The 12,591-nt window shown below is 54.2% G+C and overlaps 1 protein-coding gene across 1 annotated transcript in view; it reads left to right on the top strand.

The window, feature by feature from the left end:
* The window catches only part of ab (BTB/POZ-zinc finger protein abrupt), a 622,688-nt gene that overhangs the window by 362,542 nt on the left and 247,555 nt on the right, over window positions 1-12,591 (top strand). The window contains exon 2 of the mRNA XM_071673775.1: window positions 11,553-11,600. The gene's annotated coding sequence lies outside the window, so the exon portion shown is untranslated. The remainder of the gene's footprint in view (window positions 1-11,552; window positions 11,601-12,591) is intronic.

Genomic DNA, 12,591 nt, shown 5'->3' on the forward strand with positions numbered 1-12,591 from the left:
GCATGAGGGGCGGGGCCCCTGTGACATGTCCAACTGGTCTGTAAAGCTAAGGAGACGGGTGGCGTCCCGACCGCTGAAGCACAAGGTTGCCTCTTGTTTGTCTAGAGAGTGTAGTCCCAAACTGACTTGCGAGAACAGTTTATTGTTTTTCGGTGCCTTCGGTGTGAGCGTGATCACTTAGTTAGGTGTCTGCCGGGGTTGGGAGGACAACTGTGAGCAGAGGTGACTCTAGCGTGAGGCTGGTGTAAACATAATGATTGGCAGCATGTGGTAGGCAGCCGGTGATTGTTCTGACACCTCTGTCTTATATGGTTTATAATTCTATTGTTTGAATTTTGAAAGCCTGGGTGACCGGGTTGGTGAGGCATGATGCAGAGTGAACTGGTTATAATCACCGCAGATGATTCTGACGGTTTCTTGATCTTGTCCAAGGCTGGTGCCAGCGAGTCTTCTGATGAGGTGTAGTTTCTCTGAGGACTTGTGGTGGATGTGTGTGTGACGTGAGGAGTCGATGTCACGTGTGTTGGTTGTCAAGCTAATGTGTATACTATGACACCTTATACACATCGGCCAAACAATCCACGAGAAGCATCAACGACCTGCACGACCACCAGCCACGACCTGCACGACAACCAACCACGACCTACACGACAACCAACCACGACCTACACGACAACCAACCACGACCTACACGACCACCAGCCACGATCTGCATGACCACCAGCTACGACCTGCACGACAACCAACCACGACCTACACGACCACCAGCCACGATCTGCACGACCACCAGCCACGACCTGCACGACAACCAGCCACCACCTGCACGACAACCAACCACGACCTGCACGACAACCAACCACGACCTACACGACCACCAGCCAGGATCTGCACGACCACCAGCGACGACCTGCACGACAACCAACCACGACCTACACGACCACCAGCCACGATCTGCACGACCACCAGCCACGACCTGCACGACCACCAGCCACGACCTGCACGACCACCAGCCACGATCTGCACGACCACCAGCCACGACCTGCACGACCGCCAGCCACGACCTGCACGACCGCCAGCCACGACCTCAACGACCACCAGCTACGACCTGCACGACCGCCAGCCACGACCTGCACGACCGCCAGCCACGACCAGTACCAACACCGTTCACAGCCAGCACCATCCACAGCCAGTACCATCAATAACCAACGCCACCCACAGCCAGCACCATCCACAGCCAGCACTACCCTCAGCCAGCACCACCCACAACCAGCACCATCCACAGCCAACACCATCCACAGCCAGTACCATCAATAGCCAACACCACCCACAGCCAGCACCACCCACAGCCACCACCATCCACAGCCAACACCATCCACAGCCAGTACCATCAATAGCCAACACCACCCACAGCCAGCACCACCCACAGCCAGCACCATCCACAGCCAACACCATCCACAGCCAGTACCATCAATAGCCAACACCACCCACAGCCAGCACCACCCACAGCCAGCACCACCCACAGCCAGCACCATCCACAGCCAGTACCATCCACAGCCAGCACCATCCACAGCCAACACCATCCACAGCCAGTACCATCAATAGCCAACACCACCCACAGCCAGCACTACCCACAGCCAGAACCATCCACAGCCAGCACACCACCCAACAGCCAGCACCACCCACAGCCAGCACCACCACAGCCAGCACCATCCACAGCCACCCACAGCCAGCACCTAAGCCAGCACCACCCACAGCCAACACCACCCACAGCCAGCACCATCCACAGCCAGCACCACCCACAGCCAGCACCATCCACAGCCAGCACTACCCACAGCCAGCACCATCCACAGCCAGCACCATCCACAGCCAGCACCACTCATAGCCAACACCACCCACAGCCAGCACCATCCACAGCCAGCACTACCCACGGCCAGCACCACCCACAGCCAGCACCATCCACAGCCAACACCATCCACAGCCAGTACCATCAATAGCCAACACCACCCACAGCCAGCACCACCCACAGCCAGCATCATCCACAGCCAACACCATCCACAGCCAGTACCATCCACAGCCAACACCATCCACAGCCAGCACCACCAATAGCCAACACCACCCACAGCCAGCACCATCCACAGCCAGTACCATCAATAGCCAACACCACCCACAGCCAGCACCATCCACAGCCAGCACTACCCACAGCCAGCACCATCCACAGCCAGCACCATTCACAGCCAACACCATCCACAGCCAGCACTACCCACAGCCACCACCATCCACAGCCACCACCATCCACAGCAAGCACCCTCCACTGCCAGCACCCTCCACAGCCAGCACCCTCCACAGCCAGCACCACCCACAACCAGCACCACCCACAGACAGCACCATCCACAGCCAGCACCACCCTCAGCCAGCACCACCCACAGCCAACACCACCCACAGCCAGCACCATCCACAGCAGCACCGCCCACAGCCAGCACCATCCACAGCCAGCACCATCCACAGCCAACACCACCCACAGCCAGCACCACCAATAGCCAACACCACCCACAGCCAGCACCATCCACAGCCAGCACCGCCCACAGCCAGCACCATCCACAGCCAGCACCATCCACAGCCAACACCACCCACAGCCAGCACTACCCACAGCCAGCACTCTACACTGCCAGCACCACCCACTGCTAGCACCACAGACAGCCAGCAGCATCCACAGCCAGCACCACCTACAGCCAGCACCACCCACAGCCAGCACCATCCACAGCCAGCACCATCCACAGCCAGCACCATCCACAGCCAGCACCATCCACAGCCAGCACTATACACAGCCATCACCACTCACAGCCAGCACCATCCACAGCCAGCACCACTCACAGCGAGCACCACCCACAGCCAGCACCACTCACAGCCAGCACCACCCACAGCCAGCATCATCCACAGCCAGCACCATCCACAGCCAACACTACCCACAACCAACACCCTCCACAGCCAGCATCATCCACAGCCAGCACCATCCACAGCCAACACTACCCACAACCAGCACCCTCCACAGCCAGCACCATCTACAGCCAGCACCATCCACAGCCAGCACTACCCACAACCAGCACCCGCCACAGCCAGCACCCTCCACAGCCAGCATCATCCACAGCCAGCACCATCCACAGCCAACACTACCCACAACCAGCACCCGCCACAGCCAGCACCCTCCACAGCCAGCACCACCCACAGCCAGCACCATCCACAGCCAGCACTACCCTCAGCCAGCACCACCCATAGCCAACACCACCCACAGCCAGCACTATCCACAGCCAGCACCGCCCAAAGCCAGCACCATCCACAGCCAGCACCATCCACAGCCAGCACTACCCACAGCCAGCCCTATACACTGCCAACACCACCCACAGACAGCAACATCCACAGCCAGCACCACCCACAGCCAGCACCACCCACAGCCAGCATCATCCACAGCCAGCACCATCCACAGCCAGCACTATACACAGCCAGCACCACCCACAGCCAGCACCACCCACAGCCAGCACCATCCACAGCCAGCACCATCCACAGCCAGCACTATACACAGCCAGCACCACCCACAGCCAGCACCACCCACAGCCAGCACCATCCACAGCCAGCACCACCCACAGCCAGCAACACCCACAGCCAGCACCACCCACAGCCAGCATCATCCACAGCTAGCACCATCCACAGCCAGCACCATCCACAGCCAGCACCATCCACAGCCAGCACTATACACAGCCAGCATCACCCACAGCCAGCACCATCCACAACCAGCAACACCCACAGCCACCACCATACCGGTGGGCGTAGGTCTGGAGGAGGCAGGACAGGCCGGTGTCTGGGTCATCAGGCAGGGGTGGAGGTGAGAGCCGGGCCCCTGGCTGGCCAGCGCCGGTACACTTCCGACCCTGAGCGAGGAGGCCCCTGAGGCCTAGCCATACACAGGGCCTGGTAGCACCCCCCCAGCTCCCCGGGGATCCGATCGCACGAATTTACCCCTTCAGCAGGAGAGTCGTCGAAGTCATAAATACTCTTAAATCATTAACGGAAAATCGACTCTGATCCTCTATATTTGTCTCCGATACCAAACCATCCATGATGGTACGATTATCTGAATTCTATCATATAATAACAATTCCATAACCCGGACGTAGATGTTGCACTAACTGATATGATGGGGGAGCGTCAGGGCATTTACTGCTTGCCTTCAAGTGAGCTGGACGAAGGTGTTGTGGATTATTGCAAATTTCACAAATACACACAACCACAGGTCGCACGTCGTGGACTTATAAGATAATAAAAAACACTGAACAAAATAGAATCAATCGAAGATGGTCAAGAATAAGTAATGATACAACAGACTGAAACGAAAATGAAAATCAGAGGCGGTCAACGTCAACTATATTATAACTATAATTAAAAGAAATCGGCGAAGAGATCTTGCATCTGAGCGCAGACAAGCGGTAGCCAGGGCGAGAGCGGAGGAAGCAGGAGTCGCCACACTAACTAACAAGATGAGCCAGTGCGTCAGCAGACACCGCCCATCACAACACCTCTGCCACCACCACACATCTCGCCCGCCACACAATACCACACCAGACTGGAATACTCTCACAGAACACCAGGGCAATAAAAAGAAAAAAAACGTGAATAACAAGAAAGAGGAGGAAAAGAAAAGACAATATCCAATGCGAAGGAAGAAAGAAGAATGAATGAAAAAGAACTAGAGGATAAATGCGAAGGGAAAGAAGGGAAGCAGCGGAGGGGCCATATCTTGGGAGGCTTGCCAGGAAGGCCTTGACAGTACTCCTGCAATGGTGCCCCGTATCGATCCGGCCCAGGCCAGCCGGCACAAAAAATCACAGATCTCGCCGGGCCGACCTGTGTCTTGAAGACCAGCCTGATTGTGGGGGCACACGGAGGGGGGTGGGGGCGGCCGGAGGAGGAGGAGGCGCCCTGGACGCCTGGGGGACGGGGGGGAACACGAGGCCTGGTTGGCGGGGCGAGGAGAAGGAGGAGGAGGAGGAGGCCTGGACGACGTGAGGGCGACGAGTAGGCTTGGACGATGTGAAGGGGTCGAGGAGGTTCAGCACGACGTGAGGGGAACGGGGAGGCCTGGACGACGTGACGAGGGACGGGTAGCCCTGAACTACGTGACAGGGAGGCCTGGAAAACGTGGTGGGGAGGGAGGCACGGGGAGACTTGAACTACGAGATAGGGAGGCAAGGGACGACGTGAGGAGAACGGGAAGACCTGGACCACGTGACAGGGAGGCCTGGACGACGTGAGAGCTGACAGGAAGACCTGGACGACGAAAGCAGGATGCGGAGGCGACAAGAACGACAGGAGGAGGGGAGGGAGATGACCTGGATGACGACAAGAAAGGGAGGAAAGGCGTGGAGACGACAAAAAATAAAAAGGGAGACGTGTACACGACAAGAAGAGGAAGGGAGACGTGTACACGACAGGAAGAGGAAGGGAGACGTGTACATGACAGGAAGAGGAAGGGAGACGTGTACACGACAGGAAGAGGAAGGGAGACATGTACACGACAAGAAGAGGAAGGGAGACGTGTACACGACAGGAAGAGGAAGGGAGACATGTACACGACAGGAAGAGGAAGGGGGCGTGTACACGACAGGAAGAGGAAGGGAGACGTGTACACGACAGGAAGAGGAGGGGAGACGTGCACACGACAGGAGGAGGAAGGGAAAAACGCTTCGACGATGCGAAGGAAGGAAGCCACAGAGGTGGGAGGCGGGAGGAGGGACTGCAGAAGGCCAGGCAAACGTAGAGGTAGGTGGATGATGCGAGGAACCGTGGGACACGGAAGGAGGAGGAGGAGGAGAGAGCACGAAGGGAGGTGGGGGAAGGAGGCGTGGAACACAGGAGGAGGAGGAGGAGGAGGTGGGGGAAGGAGGCGTGGAACACAGGAGGAGGAGGAGGAGGAGGTGGGGGAAGGAGGCGTGGAACACAGGAGGAGGAGGAGGAGGAGGTGGGGGAAGGAGGCGTGGAACACATGTGGAGGGAAGGAGGGGAAGGAGAGGGAGGAGTTGATCTTGAGCACATAAGGAGAAAGAAAGACAGTGGAAAGAAGAGAGAGAGAGAGAGAGAGAGAGAGAGAGAGAGAGAGAGAGAGAGAGAGAGAGAGAGAGAGAGAGAGAGAGAGAGAGAGAGAGAGAGAGAGAGAGAGAGAGAAGAGGAAGAGGGGTGGAGCCTACGGCAGGGGACGGGGGAAAACGGTGAGGTGGTACAGGCTCGATATTTGTTTAACAGTAATGAGAGAGAGAGAGAGAGAGAGAGAGAGAGAGAGAGAGAGAGAGAGAGAGAGAGAGAGAGAGAGAGAGAGAGAGAGAGAGAGAGAGAGAGAGAGAGAGTAGAAGGGTGGGTGGGTGGGTTAGAGGGAGCGAGGCTGGTTCCTGGCTGAGGGAAGGCCTGGGAATACGGGGGATATTGAACATTTGTCCGGCGAGATGTGTCAGGGAGGCAGCAAGACGGGTGAGCCGAGGAGGATATATGAGAGGGTGAGGTATGAGGGGAGGACCAGCCTGCCCAGGGTGAGGTATGAGGGGAGGACCAGCCTGCCCAGGGTGAGGTATGAGGGGAGGACCAGCCTGCCCAGGGTGAGGTATGAGGGGAGGACCAGCCTGCCCAGGGTGAGGTATGAGGGGAGGACCAGCCTGCCCAGGGTGAGGTATGACGGGAGGACCAGCCTGCCCAGGGTGAGGTATGAGGGGAGAACCAGCCGGCCTGTCCAGGGTGTGGTATGAAGGGGGGACCAGCCGGCCTAAGGTGAGGTATGAGGGGAGGGAGACAACCTAGGGTGAGGTATGAGGGGAGACAGACAGCCTAGGGTGAGGTATAAGAGGTAGACCAGCCTGCCTAGGGTGGGGTTTGGGGAGGTGTAGGGCGAAAGGAAGGTAAGGAATGAAGGAAGGGTCGGCCAGCGTCGGGTATGACGAGAGGTAGGTGTGGGGTGAGGGTAGGCTGGAGGGTGAGGAGGAAGAGGAAGGGATGGCGGTGGAATGTGGAAGACATAGAGAGAGAGAGAGAGAGAGAGAGAGAGAGAGAGAGAGAGAGAGAGAGAGAGAGAGAGAGAGAGAGAGAGAGAGAGAGAGAGAGAGAGAGAGAGAGAGAGAGAGAGAGAGAGAGAGTGTCTGGGAGGGCGGCCCGACGCCCGCCAGAAGTAATTGCTCCACGTCATGCGAGTCCCTCCACTCCAGCTGTACATCCGTAAGACAACGGAAAAGAAAAAAGGAAAAAAAAAGACTCAAAAACAACCCCGAGGATACTGGAATACCTGCTCTCCCATCCCAGCTAGGGGTCGTGGGTGAGGGGTTCCAGATGGACAGATAGATGAACAGGACAGAAGAAAGTTGAGGACAGATGGAAGAGTGCGGCGGCTGATGGCAAAGGGGAAAGACTGAGCCAAGAGGAGAGGATTAGAGTTTAAAGTTGTAGAGGATGGATGGTGGGCCTGGTGGTGGCGCTGGTGGAGGAGGAGGAGCAGCAGCAGGACTGGTGGTGGCGCTGGTGGAGGAGGAGCAGCAGGACTGGTGGTGGCGCTGGTGGAGGAGGAGGAGCAGCAGCAGGACTGGTGGTGGCGCTGGTGGAGGAGGAGGAGCAGCAGCAGGACTGGGTAGCTGGGCGGCTGAGAGGCAGGATGGCAGGGGTTAACTGTCCAGTCGTTGATGCAAGAAGCGACGGAGGTTGATGGTGCGGCTGGGACAGGACCTGCTGCCTGCTGGGGGAGAGTGACACGTGCAGCATCAGCAGGAGGAGGAGGAGGAGGAAGAGGAGGAGGAACAGAAGACAGTGAAGGAAGGGAGAGGAGAGCGTGGTTATAGAGGGAAATCAGATGTCAAGACGCAGAGTAAGATTGTATAAGTTACAGAAAGATGAGAGAGAATATGAAAGGATTACATAAGGAAAATAATAAGAGCGGAATCTATATAAGGAAAGATATTACTATTAATGATTCATATCTCCAGGACCATGTTGTGTCGTCAGGTCACACAACCATCACCACTATGGTCAGCAGTACTCCACCAGGACCATGTTGTGTCGTCAGGTCACACAACCATTACCACTATGGTCAGCAGTACTCCACCAGGACCATGTTGTGTCGTCAGGTCACACAACCATTACCACTATGGTCAGCAGTACTCCACCAGGACCATGTTGTGTCGTTAAGACACTACTTCGTCATCCCACCACCTACTACCCTGTCTCACTTGCTACCTCCCACCCTTCACATGCACCCCACTTCTCTCGCACATGTCAGCACAGCACCTTGCATTCCTTACCCCACTTCCTTAGCTTCATTTACTCTCACCTTTTGCTATTATACGTTCAATCTCTCCTGGTATTTCGTCACACATGTCTCTTTCACAAACTCACTTACTTTCACCACTCTTCTCTCACTCATGTTACTTCCTCTTTTTCGAAAATCTCAACAAATCTTCACATTTGCGCCCACCAGGTAATGATGAGACATCCCACCAGCTGCCCCTCTCAACAAATTCACATCCAAGAGCCTCTCTTTTGCACGTTTATCAATCATTGTGTAATCCAGTGATGCCTTCTTTCCGTCTTTCATGCTCAACCACGTATACTTATGTTTCATATTCTAAACCAGGTATTCCCAGCCATTGGTCCTTTTCCAACACAACTCTACAAGCTGTACTCCATTCTTATTCACAGTACCGGATACCCAAGTCCCAACCCGGCTCTCATCATCCCCTCAACTACCGCATTATTCACTTTCTCTTTCAAATCATCATTCATCAATACTTGATCCTTTGCACCAGAACTGCTGCTGACACACTAACTCAGCGCCTCCCAAAACACTCACCTCTTCCCTACTACCCTCGTTTCCAGGTCACCAGGTGTGTATGTGTGTGTGTGTGTGTGTGTGTGTGTGTGTGTGTGTGTGTGTGTGTGTGTGTGTGTGTGTGTGTGTATATATATATATATATATATATATATATATATATATATATATATATATATATATATATATATATATATATATATATATATATATCAATGATTCCAGAAGTGCTTATCTTTCACTCTCGAGAAACGATTGACTCTCCTGATCCTTGAAATGTATAATTCATAACATGACAGACAGACAGACAGACAGACAGATGGTTTATACCAGGAGAGGTAAAAAGATATCTTGACCATCATCATTACTGATATACAAAGCTGTGGAAAAGTCTACGACATCAACACAGACGGAAACAAAATATATACTGAAGAAAATTTCAACGATGCGATGATGATATGATTCAATCGCGGGTCAGAAAACGGTACACTGTCACAAAGGCAATTCCAATGTATCTCCATAGGCAGTATACTCGTATGTCCGCCAGCAGCCACAGACTCCGGCTCAGCGCTCCTCTCCGGGAACCATGTTTCTCTAGCGACCGAAAAATATGCACCACGGACGGTCGAAAACTATGCTTGTCAGCCATGGCAAAAGGTCAGGCCGGAACAAAGAACCACAAGTGATAATACCAAGAGAGAAACATGAATCTTAAAGGTCAAAATGTGTTATAACGGAAGAATAGGGGACAGGTCGGGAGGGGGAGGCAGGAGGGTGCAGGTGGAGGGGACAGGTCGGGAGGGGGAGGCAGGAGGGTGCAGGTGGAGGGGACAGGTCGGGAGGGGGAGGCAGGAGGGTGCAGGCGGAGGGGACAGGTCGGGAGGGGGAAGCAGGAGGGTGAGGCAGGAGGGGGAGGCAGGAGGGGGAGGCAGGAGGGTGCAGGTGGAGGGGACAGGTTGGAAGGGGGAGGCAGGAGGGTGCAGGAGGAGGAGACAGGTCGGGAGGGGGAGCCAGGAGGGTGCAGGTGGAGGGGACAGGTCGGGAGGGGGAGGAAGGAGGGTGCAGGAGGAGGAGACAGGTTGGGAGGGGGAGGCAGGAGGGTGCAGGTGGAGGGAACAGGTCGGGAGGGGGAGGCAGGAGGGGGCAGGAGGAGGGGACAGATCGGGAGGGAGAGGCAGGAGGCAGGTGAGTGCAGGAGGAGGGAACAGGTCGGGAGGGAGAGGCAGGAGGCAGGTGAGTGCAGGAGGAGGGAACAGGTCGGGAGGGAGAGGCAGGAGGGTGCAGGAGGGGGGGGACGTTTTTCCTTCGGCAGGATAACATCTGAGGGAAAAGTCTTAGATAATTAATTCTGGAAAGGGGGGAAGATCACCATGAATTTATGAGGAGGAATGAGGAGAAACAGGTGCCATGGGAACCATGTGCATGCACTCGGAAGTCTTGCTGACCTCAGTCTTATACCATGACGACCTTCCTCACGTCTAGCTTCAGAGGTTTACCTGACGAGGAGGTACGGCAGGCTCATAACAGAGCGGCCCAGGCCTAGTCAGACGTGCACCCAGGAATGTTTATACCCACATCCGCAACTGAATGGCGTCCTTGGTAAGCAAGCCTGGGCCATACCTTCGTAGGGAGAATGAATGACATGAATGACATGCTCCAGTCATACAAACTTCACTTCATACTCTGTCTCCAGTCACGTCTCCGGTGTACAGAGAGGGTGTAGCGGGAGCAGGTGGCTGCTCAGCACCACTGCCACACGATGAACAACTCGCTAACAGGTTTCACCAGAACTATCAACGCTCGCCTGCTCAGACAAAATGTGCTTCCGAGAAAGTATCAAAGGTTATACTGTGACGCACATGGTTCTCATGGCTCTGAATGTAAACAATAAAGACGCTAACGTAAACTCTGAAGTTGATACTTGACTACATATCAAGCATAAACTGTTAGGGAGGGTATACAATGGTACAGTGGTGGACTGCAGGGTGGTAGGGAGGCAAACATTTGCCTCTCCTGTGAGGTGGGCGAGGCAAGAGCAGTACTGGAGCAGCTGCTCCTTGTAACACGTGTGTTGTGTGGACAGATACCAAGGCGTAGAGAGGGTGTCGGGGATATGAACAAACCCCTCCACCCACCCCAGCCGACGACCCCCGGGTGCCGTGAGGGAGACAAACCGTCTCTCGTGGATGTGAAAACAACTCGGCTTCTCTTTGAATCCACTTTATTTATTCACAGGAGAAGACTAGCGAAAATAGCTGTTGCGGGCGAGGCCAGTTACTAGGCGGTAGGATAACAATCATTACTTAATGCTCTAGATCAATATGCGGCTGGCCGTCCCCTGATCAGAGAGCGATCTGCCTGCCTCACGCACGAAAGACAAACCTTTATAGATGTTTATATATAAAAAAAAAAACAACCGCGTAAAGACGAGAACATCATCAAAACCAGTTCCCCCACACCCTCACTTCCCTCCGACAGGTGACTTTTTAAGTCTCAGAAACCTCTCATGTGCTTGACATTTAGCAGAGAATTTTCACGATCGAACGGCCTCAAGAAGCCATCGTCAGATACACTTAGCAAGATATAGTACACTTGTTTTGTTCGCATCAACCTAATGTTTGATGATAATGTCCGCTCCCCCAGACGGGGTTGTGAATATGGAGATAATATCTTATCATAGTCTCTTTTTTTTCCCCTTTTTCAGAAGGAGCGGGGGCCCGGCGGGTGTCACCATAGGAGTTAGTGGAACATGGTGAGTGCAGACCCGAGAGTTTATGCCCACCCCCAGACACACACACACACACACACACACACACACACACACACACACACACACACACACACGTCCTCCTCCCACATGTGGTAAGAATGACTATACTCTACCTGGTCATCTGTACCAAACACATATGGTCAACAATGACTCGCCACCTTGTTATCTGTACCAAAACTGTTAGTCTGAATTGTCATGAGAAGAACAAAACCCCATAGTGTCAGCACGAAACAAATAATCTGATGATGATTTTCCCGTCAGCGTTGAAGCAGCACATCAACGCCCACGTCCCCTTGTATACTGCCGTGCCCCCAACCTCACCACACCACACACACTGCTCCACCCATCCTCCTCACACCAACACTTACCCATAACCTATACTGGACTTACAACAATACATATATATATATATATATATATATATATATATATATATATATATATATATATATATATATATATATATCCTTCATATAACCCCGTCTAACTAGCAGCACATTTCAGAACATGCTTAAGATAAATATCACAAGAATGAAAGATCATGACCAAATATAATTTCGAAAATCAATCAGGTAACATTTGATGACTCCGTCGTAGCGGACCGTCCAGGACGAAGGTTCATATTAAATGTAGTTACGATTTCACATGACTTACTCCACATGACAACTGATTACCTGTGTCTGGCCACCCACTACCCCCACATTATTGTGTGTGGCCACCCACCACCCCAACATACTGTGTCTGGCCACCCACTACCCCCACATTATTGTGTGTGGCCACCCACCACCCCAACATACTGTGTCTGGCCACCCACTACCCTACATACTGTGTCTGGCCTCCACTGCCCCTACATACTGTGTCTGGCTTCCACTACCCCCATATACTGTGTCTGGCCACCCACTAACCCCACATGTGTGTCTGGCCAACCACTACCCACATACAGCGTCTGGCTACCCACAAAACCCACATACTG

The sequence above is a fragment of the Panulirus ornatus genome, chromosome 19 (genome assembly GCF_036320965.1).
Source record: "Panulirus ornatus isolate Po-2019 chromosome 19, ASM3632096v1, whole genome shotgun sequence".
Taxonomy (NCBI): domain Eukaryota; kingdom Metazoa; phylum Arthropoda; class Malacostraca; order Decapoda; family Palinuridae; genus Panulirus; species Panulirus ornatus.